Source organism: Hyaena hyaena, unplaced genomic scaffold (assembly GCF_003009895.1).
Source record: "Hyaena hyaena isolate Hyena2069 unplaced genomic scaffold, ASM300989v1 scaffold_245, whole genome shotgun sequence".
Lineage (NCBI taxonomy): Eukaryota > Metazoa > Chordata > Mammalia > Carnivora > Hyaenidae > Hyaena > Hyaena hyaena.
This window is the reverse complement of record NW_024080878.1, coordinates 884,968-902,042: the sequence shown is the minus strand read 5'-3', so window position 1 is coordinate 902,042 and position 17,075 is coordinate 884,968. Positions and strand designations below refer to the sequence as shown.

At 45.5% G+C, this 17,075-nt stretch overlaps 1 protein-coding gene across 4 annotated transcripts in view; it reads left to right on the top strand.

Moving 5' to 3' along the window:
* Positions 1–17,075, top strand: part of DENND2B (DENN domain containing 2B) — a 157,540-nt gene that overhangs the window by 42,388 nt on the left and 98,077 nt on the right. For 3 of the 4 annotated variants that reach the window (XM_039244629.1, XM_039244630.1, XM_039244631.1), the window contains one exon: positions 4,885–4,973. The gene's annotated coding sequence lies outside the window, so the exon portion shown is untranslated. Of the gene's footprint in view, positions 1–4,884; positions 4,974–5,692; positions 5,750–17,075 lie in introns of those variants that run through there. The other variant, XM_039244632.1, reaches the window with a different exon arrangement.

Below are 17,075 nucleotides of genomic sequence, written 5' to 3'. Positions count from 1 at the left end.
AGCACGGGCTGTAAGTAGGGGCAGGAACTTGCTCAAGATCTTACCACCCTGGAAACCAGGACGTGGGCTCCAGCCTGCTGACTCCTTCTTTCCTTCTCTGAATTTCTAATTTTTCCCTTCTTAACCACATTGCCACTCAGAGGTAGAAAAAGAAAACTGTAAAGCCCTAAAGGGCTCTCGTGTAAACAAACCTGCCTACTCACATGGTGGCCAGAGCTCAGTGTTGAAATGGGCAGGACACATGTCTGATTTCCCTGTTACTTGGGTCTTCCGTGGAGATGCTGCTAGACTTGAGTCTGGTGGGCACTGGGAGGTGTCTGAAGTACACTGCATATTTTAGGCATTCTAGGATCCAATAACAGCTTACTTTTCTTGAATTCCTTTGATCCCAAAGTAAGGAGTGACTTTAAAAGATTTACTCTGCCCCAAGTATTTCAGGTTTGGAATTTCAGTTGTTTTTAAAGAGATAAGAAAATACTATAAACTCGTCTAGTAACCAAATCTGGAGTCTAATATATATATATATTCTCTTGGTACAGTGTAAGTCTAGACTCTCAAATTCCCTCATCTTATGGAGGGGACAGCTTCTGTATTTATTTTTTAAAAAGTCTTTTTCAAGGATTGATCAATTACATGAATAGATTGCCCACTGTGAATGAAATAATAAAGTTGATAGACCTCATGGGGCTCACAACTGTGGGAGATACAGGGGTACAGGTGACCGTAATGAAGTGATACAAATACCATGATAAAGGCATCCCCAAACAGCTGTGGGATGGCAGACTAGGCAAACAGATTCTGCCAAGAGATCAGGAAATATTTCATAGGGGAGGCGATAACAGAGTTGGGCCTTGAAAGTGGTAAGATTTTGCTTGGGAGGGGGGAGGAGGAGGTAGGTCCACTGCTAAAGGTAACAGTCTGAGCAGTGGGAAGGGGCTGTAGGAGAGGAAAAACGCAGTGTTCTGGGCACCAGGTGGTGTGCTGTGGCTGTGCTTGTAGAGGGGGGCGGGTAGCAGGGGAACCCAGAAAGGATTTCAGATTTTGGTGCTAATGTATCTTGTGAGGGGGTTTCGTCACACTGCTGTTGCTGTTATTTAGGCCTTTCTTATTTTCCCCCAAATAGTAGTTTTCTATATATGTGTATATAGAAATGAAAATATATATATATATTTCTATATATATATAGTAATGAAAAAACATTTTTTTCAAACCTTTTATACACAATCTCCAAATTATAAAACATAAGATGACTTTTCAAGGAAAAAAAATATTTTTTGTAAGTACCGTGACCTGCACAATGGACAAAAGAGAAAGCGTTTTTGTCCCTGAATGCTGCTGACCTGAGAGAACCTTCTCATGTATGGGAGTTGGGCCATTCCGACATCCCGCTTGGCTTGGCAATGATACTGGTGGAGGAGTGCCTGTAATGGGTAATGGGAGAGGCTATAAAACCCTGGAGCGCGTCCCTAGAAGAGTGACCTTAAGAGGAAATTTCTGGGAAACAAACCACGGGGAGACTTTACAGGAATTTTTGGTTGAGCCCACAGGCAAGGCACATAAGAAAAGGGGATGTAATTATAGTTTGTAAGCCTATGAAAAGAAACAATGAGTGACATGAAATAGCTTTCTTCTTCCTGTAGGACAGGGTGAAATGGTTTTTTTGCTTTCATTCATCAGATGTTAATTGAGTGCCAGCTGGGAGCTGGGCCCCATACTAAATGCAGGGATATGGTGGCAAAACAGTTAAGTTTCCTGCTCCTAAGGAACTCATCGCGGAAAACTGACAGTTTGAAAAGGATGGATGTATTTTGGTTACAGATGATTGCTATGAAGGGTGAATCCTCATTTAGATTGGAGGATTGTGGAAGACTTCTCTGAGGAGGTGAGAGGCCGTTTGGGGCAAGGTAAGAGCCAGTTCGGCATGTGGGGTGGCCCAGGCAGAGGGCAACAGCCTGGGGGAAATCGGGCCCATGTAGCTGGCACACTCAGGTGGAAGGCAGGAAATGTGCTGAGAGGAGGCTCAAGAAGGATCACGCAGGGCCTTCTAGGTCTTGGTAAGAGTCAAGATTTCATCTAAAGTGCAGTGGGAAGCCACTGAAGTGTGTTAAGGAGCAAATGACATGATCTGATGTAAAAGGGTGATTCAGACAGATGCGTGGAGAATGGAGCTGTGAGGCAAAGTGGAAGCTGGGGCAGTCCAGAGGTTTTTCAGTTATTAAGAGACAGGGACTAGGGTGGCAGTGGAGGCGCAGAAAAATGGACGGAAACATTTTGGCAATAGAATTATTTGGAATTGGTAAATGGATTGGATATGGAGAGGGAGAGGCGGGAAGAGGCAAGGGTATCTCCCAGATTTCTGGCACACGTATGCATGCATGCCACTCAACAGATCCTAGACCACAGGAGGCTGTAAGAGCCCTGTCATTTGGGAAAAGTCAAACAGGGTTGGTCTGAATCCAGCCTTGCAGGGGCAGCGGGGGGATTCAGCTGTCCTCTTGCAGAGGACACCTCGTGCAGAGACCTTATACCTGTCACAGCACCCAAGCAGGGATTCTGGTTCTCCCATAATGGGGCCCTCCACAGTGTCCCTTCCCCCAGAGGACAGGGCTCTAAGAACCTCTGTGAACTCCAGCCTGCCACTAGGGGGAGCATGGCCTGCATTCTCTTCCTGGTCTGGAGGGCGTTTTGAAGTTTGCATTACTTCAGAGGCTGACTTGTATCTGCTTGGGTCCTCAGCCCTTGTCCTGGCCCCTGGCCCCTTACTTAGAAGAATGCCTGGCATGTGGTAGGTGCTGGATAAATATTTGTTGGTGCTAATACTGTAACTGAGTATTAACTTGTTGTAGAAGTGGATGGGCATCACCTCTTCTTAGTGTGGATACTCGGAAGTGGAGGGTCAGGAGGAGAGCAGAGGGATACCTGTTGGGAATGGGAAGGGGAGAAGTTTAGTGACTTGATAGTGTTGCACTTGTCATTTCTTCCTGTCTTCCTTTGCAAATGTGGGACACCAGGGCCTTTGAGGGATTCCTGAGCTGGTGTTTGGGTCAGATCAGGTATCTGTAGTGGGAAACTGGGCCTGACCCCTTTGAGGCTCTGATTGCTTCACTAAAGCAATAGTGCCCACCACTTAGGATTTATTTCCTATTGACTTTCTAACACTTTTCCTACCTTCACTTCTGAAATATATTTACCTTTTAAACTCAAGTCAGTTAAAGTCTTATTTTGATAATGTTGTGATATATCAGAGGTTAATAATCAGGACCTCACTGTTTTAGGAAAGCAGCATTGAAAAATCTCTTCGTTGGGGCACCTGGGTGGCTCAGTTGGTTAAGCGTCCGACTTCGGCTCAGGTCAGTGATCTGACGGTTCATGAGTTCGAGCTCCACTTCGGGCTCTGTGCTGACAGCTAGCTCAGAGCCTGGAGCCTGCTTCAGATTCTGTGTCTCCTTCTCTCTCTGCCCCTCCCCCACTCGTGCTCTGTCTCTGTCTGAAAAAAGCAAGAAAAATCTCTTCCTTGAGCCTCAGTGTCCTCCTCTTGGAGGAGATACCAGCTGCCCTAGGCTTTATCTGTATGTGGTGAAAACAGTAGAGATGAATGAAGTTCTTAGCTCAGTGCTTTTACATAGTCCTCTCTTTTATGTCCAGCCCAGCCCTATCAGTTGCCCAAGGGCCAGGTTTCATAGGTAGAAACTGGGAGGGTAGGTGACTTGCCCAAGGGCACATGGCTATAGTGGTGGAGCCAGATACTGCCAAGGTCTTCTGACTCCTGCTCCACCTGGTATCCCTGCAGCCGCTCTGCTTACTACACAGAAGAGAGTTGAAAGGGTTCCGTACTCTTTCTAGATCTGTTATTTTCTGGTTCTGTGACCTGGGGCAAGTCATTTGACCTCTCTTTAAGATTTTCATCTCAGTCTTAAATTAGATTTAATAATCTGTGATAATACCTAACTTTCAGGTTAGTTGTGTTGAACAGATGAGCCAAGATTTCTGAGAGTACTACGAAGCAGTGTAAGGCAAATTATAGCTATGGGGCAAGACTTTCCCCTCTAATCTGTGTACCATTACCTTCCACATTTCATAGATGCTATCATAGAGTCTTCAGGTCAACAGGATGGTGGTCAAGTCTAATGCACAATGACTCAGAAAGATTCTCTACCTTCCCCCTTGTATCTCAATACTGGCTATCAAAAAAGTTGTTAGTTTTTAAGATCAGATGGTAGTGCACTTCAGTGGAAAGTGCACTGGACTAAAGGATAGTGTACTGGTCTCTACTAGTTCTTCGACTGTCACTAGCTGTGTAACTGTGGACTGAACATTTGATCCCTCTGAGCCTCAGTTTTCCCATCTATAAAATGGTAATAATATTGTCAGAATATTTGAGGGTCAGAAAAATAGTGCATATAATAGAAGATCACGGGCGCCTGTGTGGCTCACTCAGTTGAGCATCCAACTCTTGATCTCAGCCTAGGTCATAATCCCAGGGTCGTGAGATCAAGAACTCTCTCGGGCTCTTTGCTGAGCATAGAGCCTTCTTGGGATTCTCTCTCTCCCTCTCTCTGCCCCTCTTCCTTCTTGTTCTCTCTCTCTCTGTCTCAAAATAAATAAGTAAACATTTTTTAAAAGGTAACAAAGAAGAAATGTATATGGGGGGACTGAATTGAGAGGGCCTGCTGTGTCCTAGGCACTGTGCTGGCTCTTGGACAAAAATGATGGTATCCCTGGCTGTGACAGCAGCTCACAGACAGCCAGGGGCTTTAGCTGCAGGCCCGAGCAGGGCAGAGAGATGAGGCTGTGTTTGTATCTTGTTTGTTGCTTGGGCTGTAACCCTGGACTTACTCAGGACTCTTACTGGTCCTGACCTGGTGTCTTTCCTCTCTGTTGCAGGAAGATGAGAGACTGCTTGGGCATCAGCAATAGTACCATGAGTCCCTGCACTGGTTAAAGCCATCACCACAACCTGGGCAGGCAGCAAGGTAAGTGGAGAGGCCAGTCCAGGCGAGCTCCTGGGATGTGAATACATTTCCGCCTCAAGGGCTGCCCGGAAAATCCCAAGTGCACAAACAAGTCAAGGCAATGCATCTGGGTCCTCCTACCCGCACTCCAGGACCCAGAGGAAGGGCTTGCTTCCCCTCCCAAGTGTTCCAGCTAGCGCCCCCCTCCCCTCCGCCAGGCTTCTTCTAAGTTAAAAAAAAAAATGAGACACTGGAGGGGAGGAAAACAAGTCCACTCACTGTCTTTCCCTTCTCCCATCTGAGCTGTTCAAGCAAGTTCCCAGGAGCTGCCCAGAGCTCTTGTTTGACTGGAAGGGAGGTAGGAGGAGTGGAATGTGTGCAAAACCCAAGCTGATCAAAAGACAGTGCTGTTTCATGGAAGCCTCCCAGAACTGAGAGCGGGAGAGAAGGGGGGTGGAGGGGGAGAGAGGAGAGGAGACAGAGAGAGAGAGAGAGAGCGCGCGCGTGTGTGCAAGCGAGAGCAAGAGAGAGAGAGAGAGCTAGCAAGCCAGAGCGCAGAGCACGCTGGCTGGCGAGAACAGGGTCTCCATGACAACTGGCCTGGCCGGCTAGAAGTGCTCTGCTCATTTGGCTGGAAGGAGCGCCACGAAAGGTCAGAGGAAGGAGCTGTGGGAAGCTCGCAGCAGGTATCGGAGCTTAAGCGAGTGGATTTTGGGGCCCTGGGCTCCCTTACAGACTGTGGTGTGAGCCAAACTCTGCCGAGAATGGAGTGGGCAGGAAAGCACCGGGACTTTCAGGTAAGGTCAGCTCCGGCTTGGATTGTTTTTTCTCCTTTCCTGGCCGTAGTCTTGGGCTGTTTTCTGGGAGGCAGGCAAAAAGTCTGTACTCTGCTCAGGGTTTGGGGCTCAGGAATGATGTCATGCTCCAACAGTTGGATTCTATTAGTTTAAGGAGGAGGGAAACAGCCAATTTTCTTGACTTTGCAAATCTAGCTGATCTCACTCTTGTTGAACCTGAGGTGTTTATACTTTTCTATAGAAATCATCATCTTTTATTTAGTACAAAGGCTTAGGATATTTTACAGAAAGAGTTTTTTATATAGAAAATGCAAGTTATTATCACTCCAGTATTGTGTTTGAAGTTCCTACATGGAAACTTGGTTTGTTCTAGTGAACGCTGTCTGTTTTGTCTCTTGGTGCTGCTATGTCTGACCTGTAATGAAAAAAAAAAAGCCAATTAACTCAGCTAGAAGCTTGTGGTGAGTTCCCAGTCTCAGGAGCAGTTATTAGGACACAGGGACCATCTTAGGGGTATCTGAGCTAGGGTCACTGTCTCGGTTTCTCCCTCAGGTAACTTGGAAAGAAGCAAGCTATCCTCCTTCATCAGTAAGGCCCATCACAGGCTTTGCTAAAGGAGGCTGGCAGGTGTGTGTGTGTTTTGGGGTGGAGGGGGGCTGTGAAGAGATTTCCTACACAGATATCTCTGAGTGAGCTCTCAGTGGTGGCTGCTACTAGGTTGCCTGTGGAGACACGAGGCACGAGGTTGTGGTTGTGGAGACGCAGTTCTGAGGTACTGTGATGGATTCTTTGGGTTAATATTTTAACCAAATCTCAGAGCACGCACTGTCCACACTGTGCATTCCTATTCTGTTTGTCCTATGCTTTGGTGAAACTTGTTCTGACCTAGAGGAGTGGTGTGTGGTGAGTTTAGTGTGGCCTCGGAGAGGAGATCCTTCCAGAAAGGCACTTTTATAGGTGAGAGGGTAGTTAGGTTCTCAGTGATCTTATTTGGAGGACTAATGCAGAAGACACTCTGTGCTGTGGAGACTTATCAGGAGATGTGCTTCCATTTCAGCCATGTTAGATCTCCAGCTTACTCCAGGGCCTCAGGGAACATTGTGGATGCCTCTGGTTTCTCTGTGGGATGAGGGAACAGCTGCTGTCCTGGCTCTTCGGTTTTTCTTCTTGAACTTTTTGAACAGAATGTCTTTTGTATTCTGGCAGACAATGAGGGGGCCTTCTGATTAACTTCGGGTCAGCTTGCCAGTAAAAGCACTGACCATGTCCCCAATTTGGGCTCCCTGATTGTGTACATGTATGCATCAGTGTTGTGGCCTGAGTGTCCACAAGGGTGAACTCTGTGGCCCTGGACCTCAGATGGGCCACTGTGAAAGTGATGGCTCCTTTTAATACACTCCAGTGATCCTCTGCTTGGTTGAAACCTCTGTTTTGTTGGGGGCATATGGCATTACACTGTCGGTTGGGATTTAAATTTGGGGGAATGAGGAGGAGGCCTCTCTGAGTCAGTGGGCAGTGCAAATCCAGAATCCCACTTTTCTACTCAAGTGGCTTTGGTTGAGGCTCCTCTAACTTTATCATCCCCACCCATGTGAAGAGGGTTAGCAGATGGTCATTCTTTTGATGTAGCAGAACAAATACTGGATTTGGAGTCAGGAGACTTGAGTCCATGGTCAGATTGTGCTACTTGCCATCAAGGTGGCCGTGGGCAAGACCATTAACCTATGTGACCTTTAGATTTATTAGTTCTGAGATGTGAGATAATGATACAACTACCTCAACAGGTCTGTTGGGAGGAACAGAAATGAGGTAATTTCCTTGAAAGTGAGGCATCTGGGTGGTGCAGTCAGTTAAGTGTCTGACTCTCGATCTCAACTCAGGTCAAGATCTCACAGTTCATGAGTTTGAGCCCGGAACCAGGCTCTGCGCTGATGGTGTGGAGTCTGCTCAGGATCCTCTGTCTCCTCTCTGCCCCTACCCAACTTGTACTCTCTCTCTCTCTTTATTTCTCTCTCTCAAAATAAATAAAAAAAATTTCTATGAAAGTAGCTTTAAGCAAGTCAAGTCCTGCATAATGTGAGATGTTGTGAATTATAGATTGAAGGATGGCCTCACTCTCCTCTGGAAAGTCGTTTTGCCTCTCTGTTCTGGTTTCCCAATTTATAAAGTGCCCTTTTCCTTTGTGTATTTATAAATAAAAATGAGAGAAACCTTTAAAAAGTTCTTCAAGATATTAAAGGAAACAAATAGTGCTTTCTTTGGGAAATAGAAGAGTGATGTTCACTGCAGGCTTGAGCCTCATAAATGATCTTCAGAGATGAAGCTTTCTTTGCTGAGGTCACCTGACTCATGTGTTTAGTATAGAAGAGAAGGATTCCAAGAGACCCTTTGCTTTGCCAGCGGCCCACAGCTAGCTCCCCGGCAGTTATGGTATACATTTCAGTAGCTGGAAGAGAGGCTTCTGATTGTTAGGGCCGGTGCCCTCATTCTGCTAGCTAGGTTCTGCTGGGGAAACCATTTTTGAGGGGGCAGAGACCTTTCTCCCGTTCTGGGTTTTAAAGACAGGGTTTAGCTGGCAGGAAGAGTTATCACTCTGAAAGGCTCCTTGGGGGCTGGGCAGCTCTTTCAGGAACCTGTATAGCTACAGCTTAGAGGGAAACAAGAAAGAAATGAGGAAGTGGGGATTTCAAGGGCAGAGCTTCGTGATATGCATTGGGACTGTGCCAAGGAACAGAAGAGCAGGAGTGGGGAGACTCCAGGCAAGGGCACCCAGATCCGTTCTCAGGGAGTGTGTAGGGCTCATGGCATGCTTGGTGGGAACACAAGGGGAGAGACCTGGCACCCCATTTGGCGGCCTCAGCTTTTGTTGCAGGACAGGGCAAGCTGCCTGCCATGCCCTGAAGTGGGCTCTGGGAAGAAGCCCCTGGGAAGACCCTGAGGAGGCAGATCTGTTACTGGGTAACAACAGAGCCTCTTTTCAGGTGAACCACATCACAGCAGCCTCTCAGGCCTGACAGAGAAGTGGTCCATAGCTTAGATTGGGGCTGCAGCTTGTCCCCACTCCTGATCAGTCCAGCTTCCCAGCACCGAGTCACACATTGGATGGATCCCTCCATGCTCTTTAAGGATTAAAAAGTAACATTCCTGCTCTTACTTCCTCTCTCCCCCTTCCTCTACTGCCCTTCCTACATACTGTCCCTCTGGGCTCCCTTTCTCTAAAATTAGAATAATCAGTTACCCAAGGAAGTTGAAACTTTGAAATGCCTTAGAGGACAGGCCTAGGGCATCCTGAATTCTGCTGGCTCTACCCTGTCCCTGGAATGGAGGACTTGGGTTTACAGTATGCAGGGGCACCTTCGACTCCAGATATCTTGGCTACACTGCTGGGTTATAAGTAAGAGAGGTTGTGCTCCATGTCCTACCTAATCTGATTCTAAGATCTACTTTGGGGAAGGAAGGTCTGAGTTTCGGACTGCCAAAACACATCCCTGCGGGCAGGTAGGGCTGAGAGACTGAAGAGCATGTCTTCCTGTCTCTTCTTTTTGTCTGTTATGTGTCACTGCCCTGGAGTCTCCTGATTTCCAGCGTTGTACCCAAGAGAATTTGCTGAGGCAGCCAAGCGAAGGGAACATGTATCTGAGCCTAGAGTAGTCCAGGCAGCAGCCCTGCAGGGTGTTGGCTTGGCCTCCCTTCTGAGCCTCTACATTAGCTTGGAAGAAGAGGGTGTTTAGGGTGGACAGGGGTGGGGGAGGGGGAAATCTGCTGGCAGATAATTGAGTTCTTTGAGTTAGAGTAACCATGGAAAGTGGAGAAGGGGCCAGGAGGGCATGAAAGAAAAAAAATTACCATCTGGCATAGTCTGCAGAGATTTCTCTATAAAGCCTGAGGGACAACTTGCATTAGTGAGTGCCTTCTCCTGGGGGTGGGGAGGGAGATTCTGAGCACCTATTTTTTTGCTGGGGAGGAGGCACTATGTGCATCTGTCTCTGTAGGTGGGTGCAGTAAGATGCTGGGGTGCATCTGTCTTAGGGGAATATGCTACCTAATGTTGCCTGATAGAAAAATCCCCAGTGTCCTGTTTCTAGCTGTAAGACCTAGAGAACTTGCCTGTGTGTATTCGTGTGTTGAGGGGAGAGGAGGATGTTAAATGAGTCTAGACTACTTCATTGTAGGAATTCTCCAAAGAACCCTTCTCTTATTATTTTTGGCTCTCATATACTGTTCTTGAAGGGCTATTGAAATGATCACAATATTCTTCTCATCTAAAAACTGCCTGTATATTCGATTGCACTATATCTATAAAAGTGCATTATATATGCAATTAGGATATGCCTTCTTAATGAAAGTGGACCTATTTCTAAGGGTTTGTTGTGAAATCACCCATTTCTCAAAGATATCTTCTCTGTGACTTGTCACTGAAGGGGTTTGTATGTGAGCTGGAGATTGACTAATGAGAAGCAGCACAGTGAATGAAGGACAGTTTGACCCATGGGAAAATGAAATGCACAGGGAGTTAGAGGAGACAAGATTTGAAGCAGGAGGAGAACTAGAAGAAAATAGGAGAAAGGCCCTGGGCAAGGGGACTGGGGAAAGGTAGTTCTGAGGGGCAGCAGGGGAGATAGAAGGCAGTACCTGAGCTGCTCTAGGAGGCCTTCACAATTTAGCAGAAGGTTGGCCTTCCCCCAGGGGACCCAAGGAGACAGTGTTATGTCCTGGGAGGGCGGCATTGGAGTTGACACCCCTGTTCATTTGCTCTTGGGCTCAGAGGCATCTCTGGCACCCATATGCCCTCTTAGTCTGTTCACCCATTTTGTCAGCGAATACTGAGTGGCTAGGCCAAGGGCTGGGGAGGGTCTAGATAGTAGCAAGTGTGAGACTTATCCCATATATATATATTATGTTAGATGTTGTATTATAGTTATTTCCTCCCCAAAGTGAGCCTCTGTGTGTTTGACTAAGAGAAGAAACAACGACCTGCTGAAGTTTGGGGTTTTACAGGTAGAATTAATGATCATCTCATGCTTTAGGCTGGAAAGAAGGAGGAATGGCCAACTCTTAGACTCTGATGTAAAATACTGTTTGAATGATGGACGAGAGCCAACTATAAAGGACTGGAAATATGAGAAGGGAGAGGGTTCTAGGTCTCAGTTGAAGCTTCTCTGAGAGTGTCAATGAATTGAGTGTGGGAGGAAAAGGGAAAGGGGAAAATTGGAAAGAAAGCTATATAGTCAGCTAGTTTTCAGAACTCTTAAGTCTTGTTCGAGGAATTGAGTTTTAGTGTGTTCATTATGTCTTGGAACACAGGCTCCTGATGGAGTTCTGACAGCTAAGTATCATAGATTGCTTTTATTTTATTTATTTTTTTTTTTAAAATTTTATTTCTTAAATTTTTTTTTTTTTTTTTTAATGTTTTATTTATTTCTAGGAGAGAGAGAGAGACAGCGTGAGCAGGGGAGGGTCAGAGAGAGAGGGAGTCACAGACTGAAACAGGCTCCAGGCTCCGAGCTGGCAGTCAGCACAGAGCCCGACGCGGGGCTCGAACCCACGAACCGCGAGATCATGACCCAAGCGAAAGTCGGACGCTTAACCGACTAAGCCACCCAGGCGCCCCTCATAGATTGCTTTTAAATGAATCAACCTGCAGTGTGTTTGCTCAGCTGTCAGTGACTCTTGATGCTTGATGCATATGTGGTGGAACGGACCACTTGCACTTACTGTGAGTGTCTCAGTGAAGCAAGGAGTGGTAATGAAGAGATGGTGCCCAAGGGTCTTACATGCCTAGGTTTAGAACCGGCCACAGTTACTAGCTGTGTGACCTTGGACAAGTTATTTAATCTCCCCGAGCCTCCCTTTTCTGTGAGGCATCTGTGAAATGGATGTAATAATAGTACTTAGCTTGTTAGCATTGTGCCAAGGAGTGAATGAAATGACACACCTGTAAGGCTCTTGGCCCAGAGCCTGGCATCTAGTAAAGGTTTGGTGCTTTCCATTATCATTATCAACTTAGTACAGCATTTTCAAGAATGCGGCAGGTGTCTCTCTCTCTCTCTCTCTTTTTTAAAGATTTATTCTGAGAGAGAGCATGCACCCATGCAAGCAGGGGGAAAGGGGAGGGGAGAGAATCCCAAGCAGCCCCTACGCTGTCAGCATAGAGCCCGATGTGGGGCTCAGTCTCACGAATCATGAAATCATGACCTAAGCTGAAACCTAGAGGTGGATGCTTAACCAACTGAGTCACCCAGGCGTCCCGATACTTTGCATTTTGTTCACCTTTCTGACACGCGGGGGGAGTCTCCACAGTGGTCCTTGTCACCCCAGCTTCAGAGGCTCTGCTTTACCCTCCTGTAGGGTGCTTACCCGTCACTGTCATGGGAGTCTAGAACTGCTTCTTGCCTGTTGCTTCCTGGCAGGCCTGCCCAGGCAGGGCCCTACGTCCTCCTTCACCCAGCTTTGGCCACCCTTCACAAGCGTCTGTCAGTCCTTCTACTCCCATAAATTCTACCTGTGTTTCCTTCAAGACCCTTTGCAGCCAACTCTGGAAGTTTGTAGTCGGCTCTTCCTCTTACTATCTGCGGATCTCTGGCGAGTTAACTTTTGCAAACCTTAGTGCCTGCATCTGTAAATTGGGAATAATGTTACTCTCAAAGGTTTGTTGTAAGGGTTAAATGAGTTAATTTTTTAAATGTATTTTTTAAATGTTTATTTATTTTTGAGAGAGGGAGAGGCAGAGAGAAAGAGACACACACACAGAATGTGAAGTAGGTTCCAGGCTACAAGCTGTCAGCATAGAGCCTGATGTAGGGCTTGAACCCACGAACCATGAGATCATAGCCTGAGCCAAAATTGAACACTTAACCTACTAAGCCACCCAGGTGCCCCCAAATTAGTTAATTTATATAAACTACGTTGCTCAGTTGCTAGTACAAATATGTTCTCAGTAACTGTTAGCTGTAATTGTCGTTTGACATCTGTCTCTCCTGTGAGTTCCTCTGCCTCCATATAGCAGCACAGAGAGCCCTGCGCAGGTAGTACGCAGATCTGATCTTTAGTCCTGGCTCTGTTGGTGACTTTTGAGTGACCTTGGGGAAGTAACCTTGGCTTCTCTAGGCTTCAGTTTCCTCTTCTAGAAAGTGGAAGTTTAGATTGAGTGTTTTCATTGACATTTTGACTTGACTCTTAAATGCGTATGTCTTGTCTTTCCAACTAGATTTCCTGAAGTTCTATAAAATTATTCCCAGGGCGCCTGGGTGGCTCAGTCAGTTGAGCGTCCGACTTTGGCTCAGGTCATGATCTCACGGTTTGTGGGTTTGAGCCCCGCATCAGGCTCTGTGCTAACAGCTCAGAGCCTGGAGCCTGCTTCAGATTCTGTGTCTCCCTTTCTCTCTGACCCTCCCCTGCTCATGCTGTATCTCTGTGTGTCTCTCATAAATAAAATATTTTGAAAAAATTTTAATTATTCCCCGAATTGGCCAACATGCATTGCTTATGGTTAAAAACTATTTGTGTAGCTTTTTTTTTTTTTTTTTTTTTTTTAAATCCCATCAGCTGGATTCTAGAAAGCATTTGGCTTGGTTCTCATAACTTGGAACCTGGGATCTTGCTTTCAGAAGCATGGGGCTTGGTTGTAACAACTTGCAAAGAGGCTCCAGCCTTTAGTAAGTCAGAAAATCTACAAGGTTAGTAAGAAAGGAGGTAGATTTCACTGGGTGCTCCTGTTCCTGGGAAAATTTTGGTCGACAGATGTTTAGGGTATGTGTTTGTTCTGCTGTATAGACTCAGATTAGCTTTGTGAATAAGTACTGCCATCACTATTTCCTTCTCTCCATGGAGAAAAATGTCAGTGTTTCCTTTAGGGTTTGAAGTGAGCCATTGGTGCTCAAAGACAAAGCTGTGTATTAGGAGAAGAGCCATCTAATGAAAGAGTGATATTCAGAGCCTGGGCTCTGGAGTCAGATGGGGTTCATATTCTGGTTCTGCTACTTACTAGCTCTGAGATCTTAGATTAAGTTATGGAGCCTGTCCATGTCCCAGTTCCTTTTTTGTGAAACGGAGGTGGTAATTGTACTATTTCATAGTGTTGTGGTAAGGCCCAACTGTCAGTGTGTTTAGGATAGTACCTTGTATCTGGTGCTGAATGAAATGTGAGCAATTACTGTTATATTTCTTATTACCTTGTAAGCCAAGCAGAGTATGTGTCTGAGTGGCTGGTTGGTCTGGTTTGTTCTGCTGAGAAATGTGGAGTGATGTTCCCTTCCTCCATGTTTTGGGCAGACATCTAGCATCAGCAGAGCAGTAATAAGGTGTCCTGCAATCAGTGCATAGATCATAGCTCTTGTACTTTGCTTTTGTAAAGAAATACATAAACCAGAAAGAGAATCTGAACCAAAAGAGCATGTAGGCTGAAAGGACCCTCTCTGATGAGTAACATATGTTATATGACCCTGGCCTTAGGGACATGGCAGAACCCTGGGTAGAAGAGGAAGATGGGTAGTGGGATGACGGAGAGTACATACTCAGAGAAAGAGCTACGTAATGAAGAGTGGCAAGTTATCTCCGGGCAAGTGGTAGTGGCTATGACAGGAAGCCCCATCGAGAAGCTCCTGTCACTTTATCTTCCCTGTAGGTAGGTTGACTCCTCAGCTCCAGGTGAGACTTGCCCCTGCACCCCACAGTGATCATTCAGATCAGTCTCAGAGGAACGGTGGATTGGGATGAGGCGGTCCTAATCTGTTCCAAATAGAATGAGTAGCATGAGTAGCTCGGTGTGTCTTATCTACAAGTATAATTATAAGGAGATTTCCTTTTCCAGCTGCAAGAAACGGGAACTTTAGCTGCCAAACTTAGCAGCATGTTTTAAGTCCTTCAAATCTCCTCTGAGTGCTACCAAAGCTCTCAGCTTTGTTGTTATCTCTTGTTGAAATATAGCCTGGAAAGGTCATATCAACAGTGCCAATTTATGGGTCTGCTGAACCCAAGCAGGCCTGGGGCAGAATGGGGAGTTCCTGGGAGTAGGTGCTTCACAGATTTTTCCTTTGAGTTAGGCTGTTTATAATTTAAGGTTCTTTGTGCTTTAGAGAAGACCAAACTCTGAAGATTAGGGTCAAACATTTTATTTCGTCTGCACTTTTACTTGTGTCAGCAGGCACTCAGACTCTACAGTAGCTCCTTGTATGGTTGGGAGAGGCACAGCCTTGATGGTACTTAGGGCTGCCAAAACCATGCCTGGCACTCCTCATAGGAGGGAGGTAAGTTTTCTCGGCACAAAGTCATGCCAGAATCCTTTATCCCATTTAGTTTATTAGCAGTTTTTGACCCACTGTGTGTTCTAAAGGAGTGATTAAAAGAGGCCAAGAACACATGATGTAGAAACCACATCTGGGGATTTGCACTCATCTGAGGAAAAAAAGTTAGACCTGTGTATGTACATACAGTACTCTGTCACTTGGTAAAGTAGATGCAAATAGGGAAAGGAAACTAAAGAACTTAACTGACCCCAGCAACTATAAAGAAGTGTGGGACTTGAGTGCCAGAGGAAAAGACCTGGGACAGCTGAGGTGAACTTGGCAATGGAGGTGACCTTGGTTGGCAGTCTGAGACTTGACCAACTCAGCTGCTGTGTTCAGAGACTTGAGGCTTTAGAATCCAGGAAGGGAAGAGAGCACTGAAATTTTTTATTTTCTTTGCCTCCCTCTAACCCCCGACTCACTCACCCGTCTGGGTTCAGACATGCATGGAAAGACTGCCAGATAAATTGCTATTTTTGAAGTGGTATGGGCATCACTGTCCTCTCGGGGTCTCTGTGTCCTGGGTTTGAGTCCTCACTGCTGCTCAGGAGTGAGTTACTGCTCATCTGTGCTGGGAGAGCTGGCTGGGAGGGGACTGGTGGTAAAAAAGGCAGTAATGTTGGTAAGAAGCCATGGAGACTGTAACACCTGTGACATGATCCCAGTCCCTGAGAGCAGTTCATGTTTTGTGAGCAGGGAAGTTGGGATGGCTGTTTGTGTTCCCCAAGAGTTTATTTCTCCTCAGCCTTAAGAAATTAATTGAAGTCTAGTTAACATACAATGTTACGTTAGTTTTGAGTATACAGTGTAGTGATTCAACAATTCTATACATGACTCAGTGCTCACCACGCTGTGTAGTCACCATCTGTCCCCATGCAAGGTTATTACAATACTAGTGACTATATTCCCTATGCCACAGTTTTTATCTTCATGATATATTTATTTTATAACTGGGGACTTGTACCTCTTAATCCCTCTTACCTATTTCACCCATTCCTCCACCTGCCCCTCCTCTGGCAACCACCAGTTTATTCTCTGTATTTAAGAGTTTGTTTTTTGTTGTTGTATGTTTGTTTGTTTGTTGCATTTTGTGTATTCTACATATAAGTGAAATCATATGGTATTTGTCTTTTTGTGTCTTATTTCACTTAGCACTATACCCTCTCGGTCTATTCATGTTGTCACAAATGCCAGGATCTCATTATTCTTTTTTATTTTTGTTATTTTTAAAAAATGTTCTTTTCTTAAATTATTTTTTAAATGTTTGTTATTTATTTTTGAGAGAGAGAGACAGACAGAGCATGAGTGGAGGAGGGGCAGAGAGAGGGAGACACAGAATCTGAAGCAGGCTCCAGGCTCTGAGCTGTCAGCACAGAGCCCAGTATGGGGCTCGCACTCACAGACTGTGAGATCATGACATGAGCTAAAGTCAGACACCTAACTGACTGAGCCATCCAGGTGCGCCAGGATCTCATTATTCTTTATGGCCGAATAATATTCCAATGTATGTGTATGTACCATGTCTTTATCCATTTATCTATTGTTAGACACTTGGGTTGCTTCATATCTTAGCTTTTGTAAATTGGTACAACCACCATGGAAAACAGTATGGAAAGTCCTCAAAATTAAAAATGGAAATACCATCTGATCCAGTAATTCCACTAGTAGGTGTTTATACAAAGAAAACAAAAAACTAACTTGAAAAGGTATATACACCCCTATATTTATTACAGCATTATTTATAATAGCTTTTCTTTTTTTACTTTACACTCTTTCCTGGAGATTCCATCTTCTGCCACCAGGTAGAAAAGTAAGGTGTGGGGTGTGTGTGTGTCAAACTCTGCACCTCTTGCTTAGAAACTTTTTATTCATTGATTCACTCATTCATTCATTCGTTCATTCATTACATGTTTATTGAATACCCATTCTAGTCTAGACACTGTTCTTTTTTTTTTTTTTACAAATAGTTTATTGTCAAATTAGTTTCCACATAACACCCAGTGCTCATCCCCACAAGTGCCCTCCTCCATGCCCATCCCCCC